This window comes from Heloderma suspectum, chromosome 11 (genome assembly GCF_057233095.1).
Source record: "Heloderma suspectum isolate Gila_16-S chromosome 11, 16-S_ref, whole genome shotgun sequence".
In the NCBI taxonomy this organism is placed as follows: domain Eukaryota; kingdom Metazoa; phylum Chordata; class Lepidosauria; order Squamata; family Helodermatidae; genus Heloderma; species Heloderma suspectum.
In genome coordinates this window covers 37826639-37839209 of record NC_139468.1, presented here as the reverse complement: position 1 = coordinate 37839209, position 12571 = coordinate 37826639, and positions in this window count along the sequence as shown.

Below are 12571 nucleotides of genomic sequence, written 5' to 3'. Positions count from 1 at the left end.
ATCTACTCCGTGCAAAGTAGATCTACACAACAGTGGGTGTAAAGGTTCACTTCAACCATAGATATGAACCTTTACGGTCACTAGAGCACCCTGGATGGCCCAGTGGCCCACCCCACACTACTCACTGGATCAGTTAAGTAGCAGGGGTCCCGCAAGCAGTGTGTGGGAAGGGCAGGGGAGGTTTCATCCATCCCTAGGATTTCTCTCTCCAGAGGTCTGAACTGATCACATGCAGAGGGCTCTTGAAATTGTGGCTGCTTGTGGCTAGGGATGTCAGATAAATCCTTTGCGGGGGGTGGGGAGTAGAGGGTGGAGTTTGATGTGTTTTCCTAGGCTTGCCCCCTGGACTTTGTTTTGGTTTCTGCTGTAGCGCCCAACTTGATTTGCAGCGAGTTGGCCCCATTCATGGATTTTCTGGGAATTTTACAAATTTTGGGGGGTGGGAAGTTGAGTGAACTGTGCAAATGTGGCGGTAGTTTGCGCAAATATGGTAATTTGCGCAAATGTGGCGGTACTTTGCACAAATGTTGTGGTACTTTGCGCAAATTGCAGAACCTTTTAAAAATGTGCGAAGAAGTCTGCAGAGCTTGGGGACTAGCCCGCAGCTTGGCTCGCAGATGCAAAGTGAGTTGAACATGCCACAGAACTCCACTGAGTAAAAAAAAGAACCAGATTTCGCAGTGATGGACACCCCTATTTGCAGCCTGGGTTGGCGGTTGCCCACTCCAGCTGTAGCAAGCAAAATCATGTGTCCATTTCTAGCATAGTTATTCAAGGTGAGCTTGGAGTCCGACAAAATATGAATTTGCAATACACCAATTAAAATGAAGGATCTTTGTAACTGTTTGCTTTTATATTGGAGGCTTTACCTTTTGACACCCTTGAACTTTTGAACCCACTTATGTATTGATGTACACAACCAGTTGAGCCTACGCATCCTTCAAGATCTTCCTCAGAGCCTCTGCTCCAAGCTCCTCCACCATCAGGAGTATACCCAGAATGGGGTATTTTCACCAGTGGGACAGTGGAACTGAGAGCCAATTGTGGTGCAGTGGTTAGAGTGTTGTACTGGGACTCAGGAGATCTGGGTTCTAGTCCCCACTAGGCCATGAAGTTCACTGGGTGACTTTAGGCCAGTCACTAGCTCTCAGCCTAACCTACCTCACAGGGTGGTTGTGAGGATAAAAATGGAGAGGAGGAGGAGGAGAATGTAAGCTGCCTTGGGTCCTTGCGAGATGAAAAAAGGCAGGATATATAACTGAAATAATAACTAACTAACTAACTGACTAACTAACTAACTAACTAACTAACCACAGTAGACAGGCGTTAAATGTGTCTTGCATTAAATAAAGCCGCCTCCCCCCCCCACCGGCCCATGGGTGTTATCGGTGTACTTTGAGATAAAATATGTTTAGAAATGCTTATTTTGTGTGAATATATGTTCAAAAATACCTAGCTGTGCAAGTTTTTGCTCAGTCTCACAGCACACATTCTTAAAGGATGAGATCTCTTCATAATATTCAAGAACAGAATTTAGTATTCTAGTCATTACATCTTGTTGAATGATTCCCTGTATACTTATTTCCTAGCAAAGGGTATCACTTTGTTATTCAGTATGTCTGAAGGTCAATGTTTTTTTTTTCTATGAATGTTTAACTCTGAAATGTTTAATAAAAATCTAGTTATAACACAAATTAAATATGAATGTTTATGCAGATTTTTTAAAAAACAAATGAATGCCAATTAATGTGGACATGGGATGAAATGGATTTATGAGTGGACACATGAGAAATTGACATGGACTGAACATAGACTCACCTGTCCAACCCATGGTGGTTTATTAACCACACACAAACCACTCTTACTAACCACCTGTTGCAAGATGGTTAGCTGCACTAACCATGGCTTAGCATGACATCTGAACAGGCCCCTTGGTTATCAGAGCACTTTGATAGAGCTCCATGGCAAGAGCGGCTGAAAATGCCCATTAGAGGTGCGGGTCTGCCGTTGGCGGCCATTTTCTTCCTTCTGATTCCATTACAACAATAAGTAAAAATAAATAAATAAATACATTTAAAATTAGAGGGAGAATGTGCATTTTAGTGATATGCGGTGATTTTTTGCAAATGCGCAAATGCAAATGTTAGCAATATGATGATTTTTGCGCAATTTTCCGATGTATTCAGTTTTGACCTATTTTTGTAACGGAATCAGAAGGAGGAAGAAAATGGCTGCCAACAGCCATCAGCAGCCCTGCTCCTGTAATGGCCTTGTAAGCCACTGAGGCTGCTGGGATGCCTGGGGGAGTGGTGGGAGGACTGCAGAAGGGAGGGTGGTTAGGCTCACCACGCTGTGGCCCATGGTTAGCTGCACATGTGGCAGGGGCTCTCACAGCGGTTAGCACTAACCACCCTGCCCTATGTACCTCTGAGCCGCATCACTATCTGTGTTCCATCTTCCTATCTATCAGTCATCTATCTATCTATCTATCTATCTATCTATCTATCTATCTATCTTCTAATTGAGGAAAACAGCTCATGCATCTGATGAAAAGGGCTCTAGACCACTAAATCTGCTGGTCTGTAAGATGCCACAAGACTCTTTGTACCTAGAGCACCTGTTTTGTATGCAAAAGGTAGGGATGTACGAAAGTCACTTACCTTTTCGACGGGGTGATTTGCGGTGGGGAGGGAGGCGCTCCGTACCTCCTCCCGAAATCCTAACCCAGCCAGCTCCGCTCTGCTCCGTGGCAACTCTGTGGAGCCGCTGGCCAGGTGCATTCGCAGGCGCTGTGTGGAGCCTGCAGATGCAAATGGCGGCAGCTACGGCGGCTGCCATTTGCGTTCCTGTTTTTTGGCCGTGATAGGCTACGTAAATATTCACGTAGCCTATCACGGCAAAAAAAAACCCAGGGGCGCAAATGGTGTAGCGGCCACCATTTGCATTCCTGGGTTTTTTTTTGCTGTGATAGGCTACGTAAATATTTGCGTAGCCTATCATGGCCTCCGCAGGGCCACAAATGGCATCCCTGCATTAGCCATGATAGGCTACGTAAGTATTTACGTAGCCTATCATGGCAAAAATAGGGAAGCAAATGGCGGCCGCAGATGCGGCCGCCATTCGCAAAGCAGCGTGAATGGCACCAGGTAAGTGTCCTATTTTGCGCGCCTTTCACGGGGTTGGGGGGCGGGGGGCTTCGTTCCGCCACGGATTTCCGGGGGCCAAATGCACTGGCATTCGGCCTCACCAAGATCTGTGGCAGAATTCTCTGACATCCCTAGCAAAAGGTCCCAGGTTCAAATCCCTGGCATCTCCAGTTAGGGATGGAAAATATCTCAGTCTGAAATCCTGGAGAGCTGCTATCAGTCACTGTAGACAATACTGAGCTAGAAGGACTGATAGCCCATTTCTGTAGCAGTCAGTTTCTTATGCACAGGTGTAGAGGCAGAGCAAAATGTGTGGCACAATGGTTGCCTGTGTCAGAATTTTCCTGTTTCCCTGTGGTTTTAGATCTTTTGGTTTTGGAAGCAACTTGCCTTATGCGCAGTTATACAAAAGGGCACCGCTCCCCCTGGTCGGGATAATGAAGTTTTGTTTTAATTAGCTAATAAAAAAAGCAAAACATTTCCAAGGAGTTCTTATATCACCCTCATTAGTTCATTCTTGTGGGCTCTTAAGTGGTGCTTTATATTGCTTATTTGCATACTCTTTCCCAGAGTTCTGAGCAGTATGTCACCATAATTTTTTTAAAAAATAGATTAGTGTACACTAGAGGCTCATTTCATGGGGACTCTCTCTCCCTCGCTGTTGCAAATAGTATCTTCATATCATATGGATCTACTCTGTTACAATACCATAGAACTTCAGGTACAATTAAAGGTGTATGTTGGGAGGGTTTATGACATGCTCTCTCTCTCTCTCTCTCTCTCTCTCTCTCTCGGTGTTTCTAATTAGGCTGGGGATCATTTTGCAAGCGCAGTGAGCGTGAGACGATAATTAATATAAAATATGTTACTTCAAAGGAATGCCTGAGGCGAGCAAAGGCTCCTTTGAGGCTCTGTAATGGTTAAACCATATGTAAGAAGAGGAGTGGCGTAGGGCTCTTAGGAAACTGACAGCTAATTAATAATCTTGGGGAAGCGTTAAAGGGCAAAAGTATCATTTGTAGCCATCTAGTAGACAGGAACCTGAGATGGAAGTTGATTGAGGGCCTTGTTGTCAGGACCCAAGTTTGAATAACAGACGTTGGTGGCCATTGGCAAAAGCAGCAGAGCAAACTGAGCATCCTCAACCTGGGATAGGATTCCTGACTCAGGAAGAGCTCTCGCAATTTTCCCACTAGTGGTGGGAGAAGCTACATGGACTTTGTTAGGAAAGAAAAGGTAGGGTCTAGCCTACGTTTTATTAACAGCATTGTAGGTTTATTTTAGTGCTGTGCCAAAATCTGTCCTGCGGTTATCCTGAACATTTTCTTCCCCCAGAAAAGAGGCTTCTGTTTTTCTGCTTCGTTCTTGGGGTGCTTTAGAGTTTCTTTTGAATTTCTTTTGGTGGTGCTTTTGAGCTTCCATCATTGTTTTGAGGTGGCCAAGGGTGCTGTATTTTTTCTACCTATTTTATGTCCCTCCATTGCCCTGCAGCCTCCCTGGCTTCCTGACCTGAAAGAGCTTCAGGGGAGGAGTTACCCCATGTGGTCTTCCTCTAGGGTTTCATTAAAGTGCAGGAAGCCAGGGAGGCTGCAGACCACTCAAGAGATTATTCTACAGTGAAAGACAGGCCACCTTGAAACTAAGGTAAGTGCAAGAACCCGGCAGCCCAGCCATGAGAATTGTACTGAAATTTTCTTCTCCTTTTAATCCTCCACCCCCATCCTTAAAAAAAAGCAATTTCATTTCTGTCAGATTGAATGGGGCTGGTTAAAAAAAAATGCAGAAGAAAAATTTAGCACAGCAGTAGTTTATTAGTACATAATCAATCATATGCTATACAGAGCTGCTGTCAGAGATCCCAGATCTTGAGCCAGGAACTTCTTTTTCTGAACATAAGAACACAGGAGCCCTGCTGGATCAGACCATCTAGTGCCTACAAGAATACTTATTAATTCTCATGCAAACTTAAAAACGTTCTCAATATTCAGGACAAATTGAATTTAAGACTGAAGAAATTCTTAAAATTTGAGATGAACTGAATTTAAGATTGGAAAAATGAGAATCTGAGAAAAGCCAAAATTGACAGATTTGCCCACCTGTACTACAAGCTCATCCAAGTATAGTAACTTTGCCACCAAAGCTACCATTACAATAAATCTACCCAGTAGGCTAGTGGCACAACAGAGGGTAATAATCAAACTGTGATGGCCGTTTGTACTTAATTGACCTTTTCAGTCAAGAGAGATCTTCAGTCAGGAGCAAGGCTTACTTGGACTTTCAAAAGGCTTTTTGACAGAATCCCCTACCAAACATGTCAGTCATGGGATAAGAGGATAGGTCCTCTTACAGATAGAGCTGGAAAAAGTGCAGAAAAATGTGCAAAAACATGCAGAAAAGGGCAACTAAAATGATCAAGGGGCTGAAGCATCTCCCCCATGAGAGAAGGTTACAGCAGCTGGGATTGTTTAGCTTGGAAAATAGGAGGGTAAGGGGAGACATGATAGAGGTCTACAAAATTATGTATGGTGTGGAGAATGTGGATGGGGAGACATTTTTCTTCCTCTCTCAAAATACTAGAACCCAGTGGGGGTCCTCCCATGAAGCTGATTGGTGGGAGATTCAGGACAGATAAAAGGAAGGACTTATTCACACAGCGCTGAGTTAAATTATGGAATTTGCTACCACAGGATGGAGTGATGGCCAACAATTTGTATGGCTTTAAAAGGGGGTTAAACAAATTCCTGAAGAAAAAGGCTATCCGTGGCTACTAGTCCCGATGGCCATGTGCTACCTCCAGTACCAGAAGCAGTGAGCCTATGTACACCAGTTGCTGGGGTCATGGGTGGGAGGGTGCTGTTGAGCTTGTGTCCTGCTTGTGGGTTCTTGGTTGACAACTGGTTGGCCACTGTGTGAACAGAATGCTGGACTAGATGGATCCAGTGTAGTGTAGACTGTAGTGCCAGCATAGTGTAGTGGTGAGAGTGACGGACTGGGAACCAGGAGATCCGGGTTCTAGTCCCCACTTGGCCATGGAAGCTCACTGGGTGACTTTGGGCCAGTCACAGACTCTCAGCCCAACCTACCTCTCAGGGTTGTTGCTGTGATGATAAAATGGAGAGGAGGATAATGTAAGCCGCCTTGGGTTCCTTGCAAGAGGAAAAAAGGCGGGATATAAATGCAATAAATAAATAAATAAATCCTTGGTCTGATCTAGCAGGATTGGTAACTGTTAAAGAACAGAAAGCAGAGAGTAGGAATAAAAGGTCAGTTCCTGCAATGGAGGGATGTAAACAGTGGAGTCCCCCAAGGCTCTGTGTTTGGACTGGTGCTTTTTAACTTGTTCATAAATGATTCAGAATTGAGCTGGCCAAGTTTGCTGATGTCACTAAATTATTTAGGGTGGTTAAAACAAAAAGAGACAGCGTACAGCTCCAAAAGGATCTCTCTGAACTGGTGGAATGGGCATCAAAATCGCAAATGTGGTTAAATGTCAGCAAGTGCAAAGTGACACACATTGGGGCAAAGAATCACAACTTCACATGCGCAATGATGGGCTCTGAGCTGGCTGTGACTGACTAGGAAAGGGGTCTTCGAGTTGCAGCCAGTAGCTCAATGAAAATGCCGACGCAGTGGGTAGTTGTGGTCAACAGGGTGTATTCCATGGTGGTAATCATAAGAAAAGGAATCAAAGATAAAATCTGCCAGTATCGTATTGCCTGTATACAAACTTACGATGAGGACACGCTTGGAATACTACATATACTTCTGGCCGCCACACTTCAAAAAAAGAAGAAGAAGATATTGTAGAACTGTAAAAGGTGCAGAAAAGGGCCACTGAAATGATCAAGGGGCTGGAGAAGTTCCTTTATGAGGAAAAGTTACAATGGGGCAATCTACATTGCAACTTTAAACTGGTTTCAATCCTGTTTTTAGTGATTACGGCTACCAAATACAGGAATTCTGGGAATTGTAGCTCTAGGAAGAGGGGCCGCTTGGGCAGGGGACAGGGGTCTCTAGCACAGAATTCTCAGTACCCTCATGAAACTGCAGGATCACTTTAGATAAACCAGTTTGAAACCAGTTTAAAGTTGTAATGTAGATTGGCAATGTCTCCGACTTAGAAAAAAAGTGACTAACAGGATGGGGATACACACACACACACACACAAGAAGCGTAGAAAATTATGTCTGGTGGGGAAAAAAGGGACAGAGAGAGGTTTTACTCTCTCTCCCATAATGGTGGAACCCTAGCTTAGCCTATGAAACAGAATGGTGAGAGATTCAGAACTGATAAAAGGGAGTTTTCATTCTTTCACAGGGAGAGAATGGAAACTATTCCATCACCTCTCCAGAGCGACCAGCTGTTTTTGGCTCTCCCCAACGGTCATCTAGCTGGCAGCCATTCCATGAAGCTACCTGAACTGTTTCCATTCCCACCAGCTGTGATAAACTGTAACTTTAAAAATGACTGCCTGAGCTTGCTTTTTTCCTCTTCCCTCCCCATCACATTTTTTTTCTTACACATCATGTAAGCAGGGACTGTCTTATTACTGATGTTTGTAAGCTGCTGTGGGAGCCTTTTTGGCTAAAGAGCAAGGCAACGATGCTTTACATAAAGAAGAGTGCAATCCTATGGGTTGTAACCTGGTTAGAGGCTTCCGAGTATCCACTGCCCTGCCGGGCTGCTGCCAACAAGGCAGGAAGAGCAACAGAGGTAATTTTAGCTTTTCCATCCATCCATCTTTTCGTAAATTTTCATTTCCTCTAGACAGGCCTCTAAAGTAGTCACGCTGGCAGAGGCAGGGCTAGGCCTTTAGAGGCCGTAGGATTTCTTAGATCCTTGCCTCTGCCCTCCCCTGCCCTCCCCTCCCTGCCCACCACAACGGCCCCTTTCAGACCTCTCCGAGGTCTTCCGAGCGTGCTTTTGCGACCTAGGAATGCATGCGCCCTGGTTCATCCTGTGGCGGTTGCAAGGGGGCAGGGGGCGGGATCAAATTCTAGAGTCTGCCTTCTGAGGCCATAGCAGTGTCTATGGCCTTGGAGCAGGGACTCCAAATAACCCCATGGTCCCTGGGATGCTCTCCTGGCACCATAGGATTGCTGTCTAAATAGATAAATAACACCATTTGTTATTCTTGCAGCAACTCTGTGAGGTAGGTTAGGCAGAGATAGGGATGTCCGAGGAACCCGGTTGAGGTGGGGAGCACAACAAGCTTTCACCAGCTCGGCCCCCCTGGCGTCCGTTCCCACTTCCACCCGCTGGCATGGCTCAGTCTGCAGTGAGTCGGGCCAGCTGGTGGATTTTCTGTCCCCCCCCCCATTTGCGGAAATAGACATTTGTGCAAATTGCAGTTGAAAGTTGCACAAATTACGCAGACTGCACTTGCAATTTGCACAGATGTCTATTTCTGCAAAACATGACCACCACCACCCAAAAACCAAACCAAACCCAAACCAAAAAACAATGTAAAAAGTCCCAGAATGTGGGGAAAACATGTAGCTCGGCTCACAAATTCAAGCCAAGTTGGGTGCGCACCGTGGAAGTCTGTCAAGCCCCAAGAGGGCCAGATGTCCCAGTAATGGCCATCCGTAGCAGAGAGTTACTGCCTGGTCTGAGATCACCCAGTGAGTGTTATGGCTCAGCATAGACTCATGCTTGGATTTCCCTGGTCCATGCGCAATGTTCTTATTCATTATACCACACTGTCTTATTTTCCTTCAGGAGCAATCCACCTGCAATGCAAACATTCCTTGCATATCAAAGGGTGAGCACGTTTGTTCACTATCAGAATGTTGATGATGACAATGATTCATTAAACATCTTCCCCATCCTGGCTCGATGCTTTCCTTGCCCAAAGCACATTTGAACACGGGGTAAAGCCCCCCCGCCCCGATAATGGCAACTGAGATTGCAATGCCTGTAAGGTCTTTGGATTTTCTCCTGTTTGTAGCCTGAGCTGTCACCTACCCACTACCCAGGGAGCATTTGATCCTGGAGAGAAACAATGGCCCCTTTCAAATTACCGAGGTTTTAGAGTTGTCATGCACCATGGCACGGCTGGGTAGGATTAATCTAGCGGAGTCATTTTCCACATCTAGTTTGTCATCTTTGCCTCCCAGGGTGACAGTCATAATACACTGAGCAGCTCAGATCTCAGAACTGCACCTCATTCATGGCAACTGAGCATACCTTGATCATGCAAAGAAATCTGTCCTCTGGCTTCCAGAATATAGTTCCTGTTAATCCAGCTTCTCACGCCATATGCAGTTACGATAAACTAGGGGGGGAAAGCATTGAGACAGGTGTCGTGTGTTTGTAAAGGAGATGTTTGTCTTGCAAGGACTTCAGGGGGTGCAATACTATTTGTCCGTAAGATTTATAAGCCACCTTTAGGGAAAACTCTTCCAAGGCAGAGTACAAGATTTTAAACCACACAACATTATGCCTCTATGTACTCTGTACAAACGAACACACTGCCTTCCCAGAGAATCATCTCTGTCACTTAAGGTCAGACTACTCAGTATCGAGTCGGTAGGGATGTTAGAGAATTTTTCTATGGACTCCAGTGAGGCCGCATTCTTTAGAATCTGGCCCCCCCGGAGTCTGTGGCGGAACGGAGCAATCCCCCCCGCCACCCCGCGAAACCTCCCCGGGATGGACCCTATCTTTTTTTGGCTGTCCGCTGCCCTCGTCTACGGCTGTGAATGGCTGCCCTGGTCTGCGGCCGCCATTGCCCTCGCTACTTTAGCCGTGATAGGCTACGTAAGTATTTACGTAGCCTATCACGGCAAAGAGCAGGGACTTAAATAGCTACGCCATTTGCATCCCTGCTGTTTTTGTGATAGGCTACGTAAATATATACGTAGCCTATCACAGCTAACGCAGGGATGCAAATGGCAGCTGCTACGCCATTTGCGTCCCTGGGTTGCCGTGATAGGTTACGTATATATTTGCGTAGCCTATCACGAAAAGAGCAGGGACACAAATGGCGTAGCAGACGCTATTTAAGTCCCTGCTCTTTGCCGTGATAGGCTACGTAAATATATATGTAACCTATCACGGCAAGCCAGGGACGCAAATGGCGGCCGCTATGGCAGCCGCCATTTGCGGCCACAGCCCGGCAGAAGACGGAGGTCTGGCTGCAGCCGAGGAGGATTCCGGGGGGAGGGATGGATCGCCTCCCCCCCACCGCGGACGCCCCGGGATGGAGCCAGGTAAGGGATTTGTGCATCCCTACGAGTTGGGATGGCAAGGAAGGTTTGGTCTTATTGCAACAGTGTTGTTTTTCTCCACACAGGTTTTTCTTATGTGACTGGATAGCAACTAAGGCTGTGCAAGGATCTGCCTTGGAGGCCTCTTCGGGGCTTCCAAGGTGGGCCTGCTTCACTTCAGCTACTTTGGGCGGGTCCCCAACCTGCTCTGGCCTGATGTCAGGGTTGTTTCTGAGCGCAGGTAGTAGGATAGCAGTTCAGGTTCTGAAGGAGAACTGCCAGACATGGGGGAGGTATTTTCCCAGGCTAGTCCAGACATGACTGGGCCAGCTTCTCAGGTTACAAACGCCCAGCTGGCTGAGGACGAGGGTTCCTCTTCACACACCCCTGTAAGAGACAGTGAACAGAAGGGGGAGTTGGAGAATCTGATCTAATAGATGCCAGGCACAGGCGTAGAGCAAAGAGAGAGAAGGCAGAGGCAGAACTTACACACGCAAGGCCAATCTTGTGACGGTCTACCCGATTGGCCTTGTGTGAGAAGCTGCACTCAGAAGCCTCACGAGAAAGAGGGTCCTCCCTCCCTTAAGTTAGGCTAGTGAGACCGCCTTCCTCCTCAAACGGTGGGCACCTTTCTTAACGACCTTTTGAATTCCCCCGAAGGCATTCCTTTGTAGACTGAGAGTCACTGAGAATTTGCATCTGTATGACCCTGTGAAGTAATGGATTAGAAGCTGTAGACTGAAGCCTCTCGTCTGTGTTTGTCTCATTGAAATAAAATGGGAGCTAAAGGAATCCTGACAGCTCTGGAGCCAAAGTGGGATTTGGATGGCCAAATCCTGCTTCTCCCCCTGCCCCTGCCCCTGCCCCACTGTACCACACGAGCCCCCAGCTCCTCACCTGGGCCCTTGGGATGTGCGCCGGCAGCCCTCTTCCTGTTCCAGGGAGTTGCCGCTACCAATGCTGCTGCCACGACCACCAGCTCCTCCAGGAGCTGCAAGTGGCACAGGATGGAGGGAGTTGCCATTTTAAAAATGGTGACTCCCTGGAACAGGAAGACAGCTGCTGGCACATGTCCCGAGGACCCAAGTAAGAAGCTGGGGACTGGGCGGCGGCAGTGTGGCTGGGCTTCCAGATAGCTCCAAAGTGCCGCCGAAGTGCTTCGGAGCAGTTTGACCTGCTTTGTGCTGCTTCATGCCACCTCCGCCTTGCCTCAGAAGAGGAAGCGGCCTGAAGCGTCCCGCTTTGACTCGGAACTCGGGCTTTGCACCGAGGCAGTGCACAGCCCCAGTAGCAACCACTCACCTATGGGAGAAACTGAAGCAGTGCACTCAAAGACACCACATTTGGTACTACAGTCTGCTTTAAACTTTCTCTCTGTGCCCAGTGATGCCAGCCACGGAGAATTACATCTGCTCCCGCCGTCATAACCTCACCTCTTCCTCTGCACAGTTTCTTGGTCACTCTATAGTAGGGGTGGATGAATCTGTCAGTTTCACTTTCTCCCACATTCAGTTCTTTTAAACTCTCAACTTCTTTCCATCCCATGAAGAAGTTTGTGAACTTATAAAAAACAGCCTGAGATGAAATTCTCACTTATCTGCATTGGCCAAATCCAACAGGTACAGCTATTCCTGGTGCAGAGAGGGCCGTGTTGCACCTGCCTTCCCTGTACCTGCTAAAGATGAGGAGCCTGTCAGAAAAGAAGAGGTGGCAACCTGAATTCAGCACTCACATCATTGAATGCACAGGGATATGAAGACATGGGTCTCGATGGATAAATCTCTCAGTTTTGGATCCTTCCACAGTTGAATTGTTTTAGATCTCAAGTTCTTTCCATCTCAAATATGAAGAAATCTGTGAATTTGGCTAAATTCTTATAAGAAATGAATGGAAACAAAACTCACCTATCCTTACTATATAGAGCATGGGAGCGCAACTTATAGTCCTCCAGATGTTGCTGGCTGACTCCTCCTATCATCCCGGACCACTGGCTATGTTGGTTAGCCAACATCACCTGGAGGGCCATAGGTTGCCAGACCCTGAAGCATCTGATGAATTGTTGCAGGAATGTGATGGCATGAATGGATCTGCTTTTTGGGTCCCTAAAATGAAACTGGGGTGAATGGATCAGATCACCAAAGCTGAGCTAGGGATGAACAAAGAACTCAATATCTGCTCCATGTCATGTATTCAATCATACGTCAGTCCTTTCCC